At 41.5% G+C, this 12,933-nt stretch overlaps 1 long non-coding RNA gene across 1 annotated transcript; it reads left to right on the forward strand.

Moving 5' to 3' along the window:
* The first annotated feature begins 3,437 nt into the window (after positions 1–3,437).
* Positions 3,438–7,684, forward strand: LOC310827024. The gene is made up of 2 exons (XR_014556144.1): positions 3,438–3,504; positions 7,425–7,684. It is a non-coding gene; the product is annotated as an uncharacterized lncRNA (long non-coding RNA).
* Positions 7,685–12,933: the final 5,249 nt, after the last annotated feature.

Raw genomic sequence — 12,933 nt, forward strand, 5'->3', positions numbered from 1 at the left:
AGACTTTTTGCACTGAAAAGGAATTCATCAGAACACTTTCAGTCTCAGAAGAATACTAAGCCATGGTGTCACTATGTGCTTAGTGAGGTGCAAGCAGTATTGAGGATTCATTCAAGAAGATCCTCTCCCGTCCAAAAAAAACCCACCCCAGACACTCAGACACAATGGGTTACATCAATGGCCATGAGCAATGTTCCACTCATGCAATGGAACTTCCTTTCCTCTTACCATGTGCCCCAAAATCTGCTCCAGAGGGCTGCATGGGAGAGGAAAGCAAGGTTCTGTTGCACACGCAGCAGTGTTGGAGATATATTGTACTTCCTCATTAGTAGCTCCATCTTTGGAGGTGCTCAAGCAGAGCATTTTAGGTGGGTCCCCTTAGCTCCCCAAAGTGGGGCATGCAAACAAAGAGTTTTCTTATACTTCCTGTGACCTTGTTGAGTGCTCTTGGGAATGGCGGAGACACTTGGTTAAGGTTTACAAAGTTCAGCTATTGCAAATGTTAATTTTATGCATTTTTTTTAAATCACCATGGTATTTAACAATAACATCCTAGGTCCTTTAGAGCAGTGTTTCCCAACCTTGGGCCTCCAGCTGTTTTTGGACTACAACTCCCATCATCCCTAGCTAGCAAGACCAGTGGTCAGGGATGATGGGAATTGTAGTTCAAAAACAGCTGGAGGCCCAAGGTTGGGAAACACTGCTTTAGAGGAGAAATTATCAATTGCAGAATTTTAAATACCCGTCATCATCCTTGGCTTCACTCAATTTTGTTTATAACACTTCCATTTTCTTCTAGTCATTAGAGTGGGGGATGAGGAGGGGCCTCTCTTCATCTAAATCCAGCCCTGGTTATGCTGAGCTTCATGGCTAGTGGGTGGAGAAGCCAAAGTGCCTCCCCTTACTGGCTCCGAAAAATGCTTTCCCCCAGGATGCTGAAAGCAGTGGGAATAGGTAAGAGTATTTACTGATGTTGTGTCCTATTTAGGGGCTTCCCTGAACCATCTTGTTTGCCACAGTGGGAAAGAGGTTGCTGGAACATGGGGGCCCTTGGTTTGAAGAACAAAATGAGATTTTTTGGACACACCAGGCATGGCCAGAGGGAGAGGCGGAGGCATGCACCTGGCCTCACACCAGCAGAGTCACTGGAAAGGAGTGAGGTGGTAGGGAGGTTTGTGTTGTGCAGGTGCACCAGCAGAACCAGTTCAGCACTCCTGCCATTGCACAACCTCCCCATCCCCTCCTGCTCCCAGTAGGCAGCATTGATTCCCCTGCTAGGAGACCAAGTATGTGATGGTGGTACTGCTTGCTCACCAACCATTCCTGGTACCCACTTTTTTTGTTGGAGATTCCTCTTCCTCACCTCCAGAGCTGCAAATGTCTAAAGGCAAATTAACATTCCTTCCTTAAGGTAAAGGTAAAGGCACCCCTGACCATTAGGTCCAGTTGTGGCCAACTGGGGTTGCGGCGCTTTATTGGCCGAGGGAGCCGGCGTACAGCTTCCAGGTCATGTGGCCAGCATGACTAAGCCGCTTCTGGCGAACCAGAGCAGCGCACGGAAACACCGTTTACCTTCCTGCCGGAGTGGTACCTATTTATCTACTTGCACTCTGATGTGCTTTCAAACTGCTAGGTTGGCAGGAGCTGGGACTGTGAAACGGGAGCTCACCCCGTCACGGGGATTCGAACCGCTGACCTTCTGATCGGCAAACCCTAGGCTCTGTGGTTTAACCCACAGCACTACCCGCCTTCCTTATTTACTCCAAATAGCCTTGTGCCATATTAAAACGATTGAAACTAAACCATAAATTAGAGAAAGAGGGTGTATGCAGTGGTTTTTTCATAATCCAGCAGCAGACAAAAGACTGTTCTGTGAACAGTACTGGAAATTTCTCATTTTCCACCCAGTTTGCACTGATTCCCCCTCCCCCCATATTCTGTATGGTCCACTTGTCATTCCACTGACATTAAGCTTCTCTTCACATCTGCAGTGTTCTCTGCAGAATGCACTGTATCTCCCGTTCTATTAGCAGCAATCTAGATAAATGCCAACTTCACATTCCAAAGAAGAACGGGAATGTTCTAAGGAGTTTCCTTTATCATATAGTCCAAAGTTTGCTTGACATTTAATGGCTCTATACTGGTGATGGGATTACAGTGAAAAACAGGAAAGTGAGATTTCTGTTGCCTGTAAAACAAATGGGAAAGCTTGGAGGAATATTGTGGTATAAGGAATAAACACCATTTGCACAACAGCTGCTACTTCAGCCACTTGGAGAGTAGAAGCTGAGAGAAAATGAGCCCTTGGTATTTTCACACGCAAAAGCACCGGTACTTGTATTTGCAAACTGTGAATTTAATAGGCTGTGACTACTGTCAGGGTTGGCATCAACTCTTGGTATTCTTGGGCAGCTGTCAAGAGCCCAGTGACCTGGCAGGGCTCACCATTAACCGGAACCCTCTTTTTAAAATTGTTGTAAGCAGCATGGGGAGACTGGGCCTAGCTGCCATTTTAACTTCCCCCCATGTCATAGCATTGCTCGGGAGCATTATTGGAAATTACAATGGCAGCCTTCTACCATCCTATGCTGCTCAGAGCACTGATCCTTCCCATCCCCACTACCAGATTAGCCAACAGTTGCAAAAATAAATAAAATGGAAGTATACATCCATCTTACTGTAGGTTTTTTTCATTTGGGGGGGAATGAAAATTTATTCTTATTTTATTTGGACCACAATAAAGAATTGTTGTTTATATTTTGAATTAGATATGTATGGGGGCACCAAAAACATTTAAGTGCTATGGGCTTCTAATGGTCTTAATCTGACTCTACATTTTTTTTGTTCAGCCACAGCCATCACAAAAATTGCTAAGGTTATTTCGTGTCTGCCTTGCCCTCTACCCAGTAACCCAGGACCAGCCCTGCCATGCCGGAGGGTAAAGCGTCTTGGTTCAAGCAACACCATGAGGGAGCAATAGGTGCGAGTAGAAAATAGATGCTGTGAAAAGTATTTTTAAAGTGTCGGCCCTAACAGAAGAAGAATTTGGACTTCACGCCCAGCAGCAAAATATCTTTGGCCAGCAGCATTGTGGTAAAGTTCCCTAAAACAAGTGCTGTCATGGATAAGGTAAGTATTCGTGGTGACTGCCCCTACAGCTGACCCCCAAATGGTGCATTTTGATAACGCCTTTGCTCCCTGCAAAAGTCATCCCCATCTAGAGGTTTTGGAACGGGTCATAAACCAGGGTGAAAATGTTCAGCTGCTGTGTGGAGCACAGAGAATGGGACCCTGTGTTGTCAAGGCAACCCTGTGTTCCCAAACTCCACTGTGGCAGTTTTATTGCCCATCCTCACAGATCGGCACAAGGCAAAGAATGTTTCCTGGCATCGCTGAGGCAACTAAGCAACATGACCATTCTTGTCACTCTGTATTGTGCAGCCAGGCAATAAAACCACCACAGGACAGAGTCCGGGAGGAGCACCAGCCTGCTGCCTCGACATGGTATGTTTTCCCTCCTCCCTCCTGGGTGACGTCAGTACTGCTTCATTTGCCCTCAGCGACACTGCTAAGTAGCCAAATCTGATTGGTTACATAGCTTGGGGATATAAATTCATTTGCCACAGGATCCCTAATAGATTAAGTTCGCACAGTGGGGGAGAAAGAAAACAGGATCCAGGAGAGGATCAAGAGGAAGCAGCCACAAACAATGAAAAGGGATACATTGGGGTTTCCCAGGAATATTATACAACCACCCACCAGAAAGCTTCTTTGGCCCTCCAAAAATCTCATAAGTCCCAGAATCATAGAGCTCTTTCTCTTAAGAGACACATCTGGTTGATTATCTTCTGGAAATGGAACCATTTTTTGTTTGAGATGGAAATGGTTATTCTGCCACAGATGATGGAAAAGATGAAGAGTAGGTGGCATTTTAATTTAAAATGTTATTTTGTATGGTCTATATTTGGTTTATTTTTATTCCTTGGGAGTTTTTTCCAAACCCAAGCCTTAGAAATAAGGCAGAACAAGGACTCACAAGAATTTCTTTGACTACAACTTAACTGATGAGCCAGCAAAAAGGAAAAGTTCAGAATACTATCGTCTAAAAATGTAACAGGATTTAATCCTTTTTCCCCTCAAATATGCTCATTGTCTAATTTTTTTTTTCTTTTTTTGCACTCCAGTGTTTACACTGCAGATGAATTCCTAGACATAATTAAAGGCAGGCATACCAAATGGGAAGGAGACATACCCACACAAATTTAGTATGTCTCCAGCTTTTCTAAAGGCAACTTTTCAGGATATTTAATTCATAAACAGAGCATACTGCTATAACCTGGTGCCCTCGAAGATGGCCCAAACATTTGGATAATGAGAACTTCAGATAAACTAGGCAGCTATTTATAGTTGCATTAAAAGATATTAGTGTAAAGACATAGATATGGAAGGCAAACAGCTACATCAGATAATGCAGTTTCAAATGACGATGCCTAATGTGAAGAGAGTTCTATTTTATTTTATTCAGGATGATTCTAATGAGCTCCACAGTAAGTCACAAGGTTAAAAGTGGTAGACTTGGACAACCAGACTACTAGAATTACATATAGACTCTTAGAAGCTTCTGCAGCTTTATTGCTTTACAGACCATAATGACTGATATAATGGCTTCGTCTCTTCATATAATTACAATAATACATACACAGTGCTTTTAATCTTCAAAGCACTTCATATACTTAATTGAAAAGGAGTGATCCAATGTCTAGCCTAGTGATAAAAACTAAAAATGTGTGCCAATTAGACCTGTCAAACAAAAATGTGGGTTTTAACCAATTGAAAACCAAAATAAACTTCTCTAGGAGTACTTCAGTTACCCTTCCTTGGGTTTCTAAGAACCTGAAGGCACTAATTTCTGTAACTGCTGCAACCACAAACCACAGACCTCTGAACATTTTTTTTTTCCATTTCCAATACCCAAAGAATCATGAAATCAGAAATAAACATGCATATACATTGGTCTCATGGCTCAGATACTTGAAGGTGCACAGTTACATGAGCACATTATCTACTCTGAGCAGATTCATTTACATGTCTATATAGGGTAAGGTTACCAGATTTTTTTCAGTGAATCCAGGGACACTTTTCAACTTCAATGGATTTTGTATGGGGATTGATTTGTAAATCTGGGGAGTGTCTCCGGGAAACGGGGATGTCTGGTAACCTTAATATAGGGTCTTATTGTTCAAATTCACAGAGAGGAAGGAAAAGCTTATGCAGCCAAAGAGAACCCCATTAATTGCTGGGCTGTGTCCAACTGGTGTTGACCCAGTTCAGCAACTGACCTGACAGTGGCTTTGGCCCTGCCAAGGATGTGAACTCTCTATTTTTGTTGAGGAGATTCCTGCTCTTGTTCTTGTGACTCTCACTCTGCTGTTAACAGTCCTGAACCCAAGGATATCTACTAACTGGACACATATTTTGGCTCATTTTCTTTTTCTATACTAAATATGAGATAAATCTAGTTCAGGGTGAAACAGAGTGAACTGAAACATAGCCTGACAATAAGTGAATGAGGGATTCTGTAAGGTATCCATGTATCTATAGCTAATGAAAAAATAAGCTGTGTAGTCAAAGCATCTATTTAAACAGCTGCATATAGAACATAATTACTTTTTTCTTTTTTTAAAATGAAATTTTCAGATGAACCTCCATCACACAAGCACTCTGCCCATGGTTGGGCTAGTATAGATTACAGCAGGAACATCTGGTCTGAATTGTTGCAACGTGACCCTGCATTATACTGCATGCTTTCTTATTGCGGGTTAAGGATGAGAATAGAAAATTATGGTTTGCGCTCATGATAAACAATCTGGATGATCCACTTCACCTCAGAAAAGACTTGTTCCCATAACTGGCACATGTTAAAGAGCGTTTCGCAGAATTTTGTCTGCAGAATCCCAGAAACTCGGTGCGGTTCCTCTTCTAAGTTTCATTCCTTGCTGTGCTTACATTGCATGGTCATGTTAATCCAATACATGAAAACATCCAAGACTCATATGGTAGCCTTGGGGTACAATAGTCTGTGAAATGGGGCCTGGATTTTATGCTGTATGGGGTGCTATAGCAGTGTGCCCTGCAGCAATGTGAGCTGAAAAGTCTTTCAGCTATAAAATTGCTGTTCTCCAATCTTCAGATAATTGTCAGCTATAGATGAAAGACATCTGTTGTTCCAGTTTCCCCACCCCCACCTCTGTTCTTTTCATATGCGGTTTTCCTTCAGGGAACATTATTGGTCCGCATAATAATTACCGTATGTATGAAAAAGGAAAGTGGAAATCTATCATTTCAAACGCTCTAAAATAACAATAAAATTTGCTGGTGGGAGAAGCTGGAGTTTATGCATGCAAGAAGTTGTCTTCATACCTTCAAGGCAGATTCCTATAAGTCCATTTCCACACTTGGGTGTTAAAACTGTAATTGTGGAAAGCATTTCAGGTGAAGGGTTAGATGCCTTTTCCTGGACACACTGTGCCACTTGTTTTCAACAGGTAGATGGCAACCCACAGCTGAGTCACCACCTGACATAAAGTGGGTCAGAAGGGCATCATTGCTGCCATCTTTTCCTTTTTAAAGTATGTTTAATTTGCTTAAGTCTCCCACAACATTAGGCACAGATAACCTTGGGGCCTAATGGACGCAGCTATAGGAAACTCTGTGTCATTTGGTTTTCTGTGCAGTTCTTGTTGGTGCGAAAAAATAGAGAGTTTCTTGATGCCAAGATCCAGGTTTGGCATAAGTACTCTTTCGTGAGAGAATCTCTGCAGAGATTTAAAATCAAATCACAAAATTTGTGGAAAGATAGGCTACTAGACCTTTAAAATATGCCCTTCCGGGTGAGTTCCAACTTTTCCTCTTCCCTTAGCACAGGAAAAGACTACACATTTGTTAAGTTTTTTTAAAAATGGTTTACTTACAAACTCTCCAAAGGTCCACTTCATGTGCTTTTCCACAGATTGGTCAGAAAAGTTGCACAGGCAGTAAAACTTAGCTTAGTTATAAAGTAGTAAAAGTTCTTAGATTATTGGTATAAGAACTCAACAGAGGCTTGTGAGAGCCATGCAGCTTCGCTGGAGCAACCAGCTCAAACCTCTTCACGTGTTGAGCTTTTCAGGTACAGTAGAATGAGGGGCAACAAGAGGCTTGATTGCCTAGGTCTTCCCAAGGTAAGGGAAGTGATATACCTAAGCCTGGCATGACAGCTCACTCTATGGCATTAACCCCTTTGCGCAATAAGCATGTGGCTTATATGAGATGCTTATATATGGGATATGTTTATCCCACAGATCCTCCCCCTCTCTTTGATAAAAACACTGTGAGTATACCAGAAGCAGCTATAAGTTGTCTTTTTCTCTTTTGTGACTCCACAGGTAAGCAAGCAGGAAGTGGAAGAAGCACAGCTGAGCCACTTTTCTTCTTGCAGGGTTCCAGTTTCTTTAATGGCAGGCAGAAATTCAGTTGGTGCTGCTTTTCCTGTCTTGGGGGAATTTAATTGGGAGCTTCACTTATTAGAATTCTTACTGTCATTCCGATGTTAACAGAACAGGAGCAAGGCAAGAAAAATGTAAATGTGACAATCCTTTTTCTTTTTCTTTTTCTAATTATATAGTAGTAGCATTACTGGAAAATTGATTTATGTTGTCTCTTTTTCTTTTGGAACAGTTATAATTTACCTTGAAAACCCAATAAACAGATAAGATATTATGTTCCTGTTAACACAAACCAAGCTTCCATTGTCACATTCATGCCATTTCTGTCCTCCAAATGCATAATTTTTAAAAAAATTGTCACTTTCTTTTCATACTGATATGTGGCAGGCAGAGAAGACAAAAGCGAATAAAAATATGTGGCAGGCAGAGAAGACAAAAGCGAATAAAAATAATAATCCTAGTAGAACTATGGCCATTTTTTTTTATTTTAGTTTTTTGTGATAAACAACAAATTGGCACACTGGCAAAAGATTTCAATCACATTACACTAAGAATAGAGTGCCTTAAGAAAGCTGGCTGGTGTTATTTCCTTTCAACTTTTCAATTAGGATGTTCATAACAAGATTAATGGGATGCGCATGGCGCTGTGGGTTAAACCACAGAGCCTAGGGCTTGCCAATCAGAAGGTTGCCGGTTCGAATCCCCGCGACGTGGTAAGCTCCCGTTGCTCGGTCCCTGCTCCTGCCAACCTAGGAGTTCAAAAGCACATCAAAGTGCAAGTAGATAAATAGGTACCGCTCTGGCGGGAAGGTAAACGGCTTTTCCGTGCACTGCTCTGGTTCGCCAGAAGCAGCTTAGTCATGCTGGCCACATGACCCGGAAGCTGTACACCGGCTCCCTCGGCCAGTAAAGTGAGATGAGTGCCGCTACCCCAGAGTTGCCACAACTGGACCTAACAGTCAGGGGTCCCTTTACCTTTTAACAAGACTAATATTCGGTACTTCCAGGGCAGAATATGTGTAATGCTGTGAGTTCAATTATAGTACACTAGAATTAGCATTTGCAGGATCAGCTCCCTAGATAATATACATTAAATTCACAGTTTTTTTAATATGCTGGTACAGTGCGTAATCATATATTGATCACATTATTTCATAGAATGGTAGAGTTGGAAGGGACCCTGAGGATCATCCAGTCCATCCCCCTGCAATGCAGGAATATGTAGCTGTCCCATACGGGGATCGAACCTGCAACCTTGGCGTTATCACCACTATGGTATAACTGTATTAACCTTCCTTCTTCAGGAGCTGAGGGAAAGTATCTCACTTTCCCCTATTTTATCCTTACAAACTTTACCTTTGTGCGTATAATTTAATTTGGTTAATGAAGTGGAATTTAGGCAGCAATCCTATACTCACTTAAGGCAAACAGTGCAATCCTATACACACCTCTCTGGGAGTAAATTTTATTGAGCTCAGTATGGCTTAATGCTGAGTAGGCATGCATTGTTAACCTTCACCCCAACCCCAACCCCAGTTCTGTTTATATTATTATATTATATTCATTTTGGCCATTTTCAAATTAGACTGCAATTGGCATCAATCTTTTTAAGTTACCTGAACAGAAAAGCTGCAAATAGTCTAGTGAGGCTATCATGAAGAAAGGTGTGGCTTTTAAAAAAAAGCAGGAACCTTGTATATGGAAAGGTTTTCAGTTCAGTGGGTAACAGCAGCTTTTTAAAAAGCTCACATTGGAGAGAAGGCAAACCAAACTATTGATTTGACTTGGTACAGGGCAGCCCTTGGAAGGAAAAATAGGATCATAAAGTTAAGATCTAGTCATAGCTAATATTTACCCAATATTTACTGATCCATTCTTTTGGTTCCAATTCAGCCTTTTTCTGTTTTCAAAGTTCTTCCCAACAAAGGTTTTCTGAAGCTGCCACAGTATTTTTGCTAAATAACTAGTAATGTATGGTGGTTAAGGTTAGGGACTACCTGAAGTGTCTCAGAAAACAGTTTTGGGCTAGGTTTTTAAAATTTTTGAGCTCCTCCTGAACTGCTGAAGAATTTCATCGCTCCCCTGGAGTACAGTGGTACCTCGGGTTACATACGCTTCAGTTTACATATGCTTCAGGTTACAGACTACGCTAACCCAGAAATATTACCTCAGGTTAAGAACTTTGCTTCAGGATGAGAACAGAAATCGTGCTCTGGCGGTGCGGCGGCAGCAGGAGGCCCCATTAGCTAAAGTGGTGCTTCAGGTTAAGAACAGTTTCAGGTTAAGTACGGACCTCCGGAACGAATTAAGTACTTAACCCGAGGTACTACTGTATATTCAGCAACTGAATGTTAGGCAAAGAAAAACAGCTCTCCTGTTTTTGCCAGCCATGTGCACAACTGTGGATCCAGTTTTCATATAGTTAAATGTTTTATTTATTTAAATATTTATTGGCTGCACTTTCAATATAGCATAGCAATATTTATTTATTTATCTGTCTATATAATAAAAATCTAAGAGTGTCATGATGCTGCAGTTTGCTAGGCCCCAGATAGGTGGTGCTATGAACTGCAGAATGGCGACAAACTGGATAGTTTTCCCCAGGAAAAAAGAGCAGGGAAGAAAGAAAGAGCATCTCAGAGCATGTTCTGTTACAAGTTTACACTGGCATTTGCTTGAGATTTCCAGCTTCATTCGCTTGCTTGACGTTTGATGTGCCAACACAGTCGAGCACACCACCCATCGCTATCCATGACGCATCATGCAGCAATCTGTGAGAATCAATCCCCGTCACTGGTAAAGCAGGACCTGTCTTGCATTTGCTTTGTGTTATTTGATTCCTCACACGAAATCCCAAACAGAACAAGGGATGAATTACCAAGTACCGTTAAAGAGATAAGCCTATAGATGGGAGAGGCAACAACAAGCTTTGTTTTCTTCCCAGTTAGCCCTGATTGGATCTGAAAAGCCAAACAGCTTATAAGGTATTAGGGAACATAGTAAACTTTCATATCCACAAGTTCAGTTTCATATCCACAAGCTAGTAGCCACCGATAGTCCTCTCCTCCATGAATTTGTCAAGTCATCTTTTAAAGCCATCCAAGTTGGCCATCGCTACCTCCTGAGGGCGTTCTGAAAGAATTTCATGCGGCCTGCTATCTCTTATTTTTTTAACACTGTGTTATAAGAATTTTAAGGTCTCAAACATAGAATAAATATTCATAAATGGATACATATCTAAATATATGAACCATGCGTCTGAAATAGTACGGGAGAGCAATCCTGAAGCCATTTTGACTCTCCCAATGACCTCAAATATTCCGCTGCAGTAGGAGAGGCAAATGGGGAAAGTCTTTCCGCTTGCAAATTCTGTCTTAAGGGCATATTTGTGTATGAATAGGGTGAGCCTGTGACCTGGACTCAGAAACGAAAGGATTAACCATCACAGAAGAATGGCCAGGCTGCCCAGGTAATGCAATCAGTGACCATTATCAGGTATCCTGGAAGACAGGATTTCTGCTGTAGACCGCCTCCTTCTTTGATGTATGTATTATGTTGGGGGGGGGGGTGTCTTGGGCTACAGTGTGGGCAATTTCAAAAGTCTATGTAAGGGCTTGCACACCATTGTTCAGGGTTCTCCTCCCTCCTGCATGTGGTGAGTTGGGACCCTGTTGCAACAATTCCTTCAATAAATGTCAGGTTTACTAGTCCCTTTGCTTCTCAATATACCCTCTGTTTTCTCCTACCAATAGGGAACCCAATTAAGGACTCTATACAGGCTCTGGAATACCCCACATAAGGAAAAGGGAGCAGTTTTTCTTATAACAACTGTAAGGTGCTTCAGTTGTGGGCTTGGATTTCAAATCAAACCAGGGACTGAAAATAAATATCTCCATATATATAAAAAATTTGTGAATCTTTGTACTTTTGTACATTTACTGTATTTATTTTTCCAGATTTGAACTATAAAATGGTGGTTTTCTTCAGTCAAAATGAGAGTAACCTTAAACAATTGTTAGGGGTGGAACTCTCTCTCTATATATACAATCCTTAGCAACACATTGTCACCCTTTAAATTAAGATCTCCAACTAAAGGAAATCTGATTTCTGCTTATGTGTTTCTTAGTGGCGGTGTTTAATTCCACCTAACAACTTTCTCAGATAATTCCAGCTTTCTGATGCCTTTTTTGTCCTTAGTTCTGGTTTGGATTGGGCACTGTCTTCTAGGCAAGCAAGCCTGAAAACTGTACCCAGTGCTATTTTTCTAGAAAAAGAGGTGCTAGAACTCACCACAAACACCTCCGTCTTAGAATGGCAATGGTGCCCACCTGAGAGGTGCTGGAACTGAGTTCCGGCAAGTTCCGGCTGAAAAAAAGCTTTGCCTCACTCAAAGAGATTCTATGTTGAAAATGGGGGCAGCAGGGAGAGAGCGAGAGAGAGCTGAATATTATCTGAACAAAGTCTGTTTTAGTAAGTCCTGCTTAGTGTGGCCACTAACAGTCAAAAATGAGAGGACAAAGATAGCACAGGTTTGTATAAAATGCGCACATACTAATTAATATGTATAGGTGCAAATTTAATAGTAATTATTATTTAACTACAAATGGAATAAATTGTACTTGTGCTCCTTACTACTCTGTTAGCTTTTTACTGCTCTGTTCTTACAACATAAAATTATATTGCAGGCAAGGGATGTAAATGATACCAGAGATAGCCATCATGACTAAAAGCAATTGATAACTTATTTTCTCAAAATTTGTCTAACCCCACTTTCAAAGCTATCCAAGTTGACAGCCATCTCTGTAACTTGTGCTAGAAAAAAAATCAGGGTTTCACTAAGTATGGATGTGCCTTTGTAGACTTAGAGGCTGTATCTGTACACCTCTTCAGGAACATAATTTTTATTTTTTTATCAAAAATTAGTCCAGTCATGTTTTCAGTGGGATTCCTTGCCTTCCTGAGAACAATGATTTGGTGGGGTAGGGAGCCTGGGGCAGCACAAACATATTTAATGGATCACCCTATCTGTCAAAACATGTCAGCGATGCCATATCATACTTTACTAGAGTTCAAGCATGCAAATGGGAACACGCTTAAGCAGATAATTTTATGTGGCAATATAAAATAGGAATGTATCTAAGTGGGTAATTAGCCATTCCTTGTGGGGAACATGGGTGTAGCCAGGGGGGCAGGGGGGCAACTGCCCCCTAAATCAAGTAAATAAATGAAAATACTTACTGTAACTAACTGTCCAATCGAGTTATAGATAGCTCAGTTCTGCACTCCCTACAAAAGTCTTTCCCACCCACCCACCCAGCATAAATCCTGGCTACACCCATGGAACCTGTTTTCCAACAAAACAACCGATCTGGGGGCAGGGGGTGAGAAAATGCTTAATGGTCATTGACATTTCTGTGGTACTTTAGCTATTCTTATTTCACATACACCA

The sequence above is a fragment of the Podarcis gaigeae genome, assembly GCF_964106915.1.
Source record: "Podarcis gaigeae genome assembly, chromosome: 11".
NCBI lineage: Eukaryota > Metazoa > Chordata > Lepidosauria > Squamata > Lacertidae > Podarcis > Podarcis gaigeae.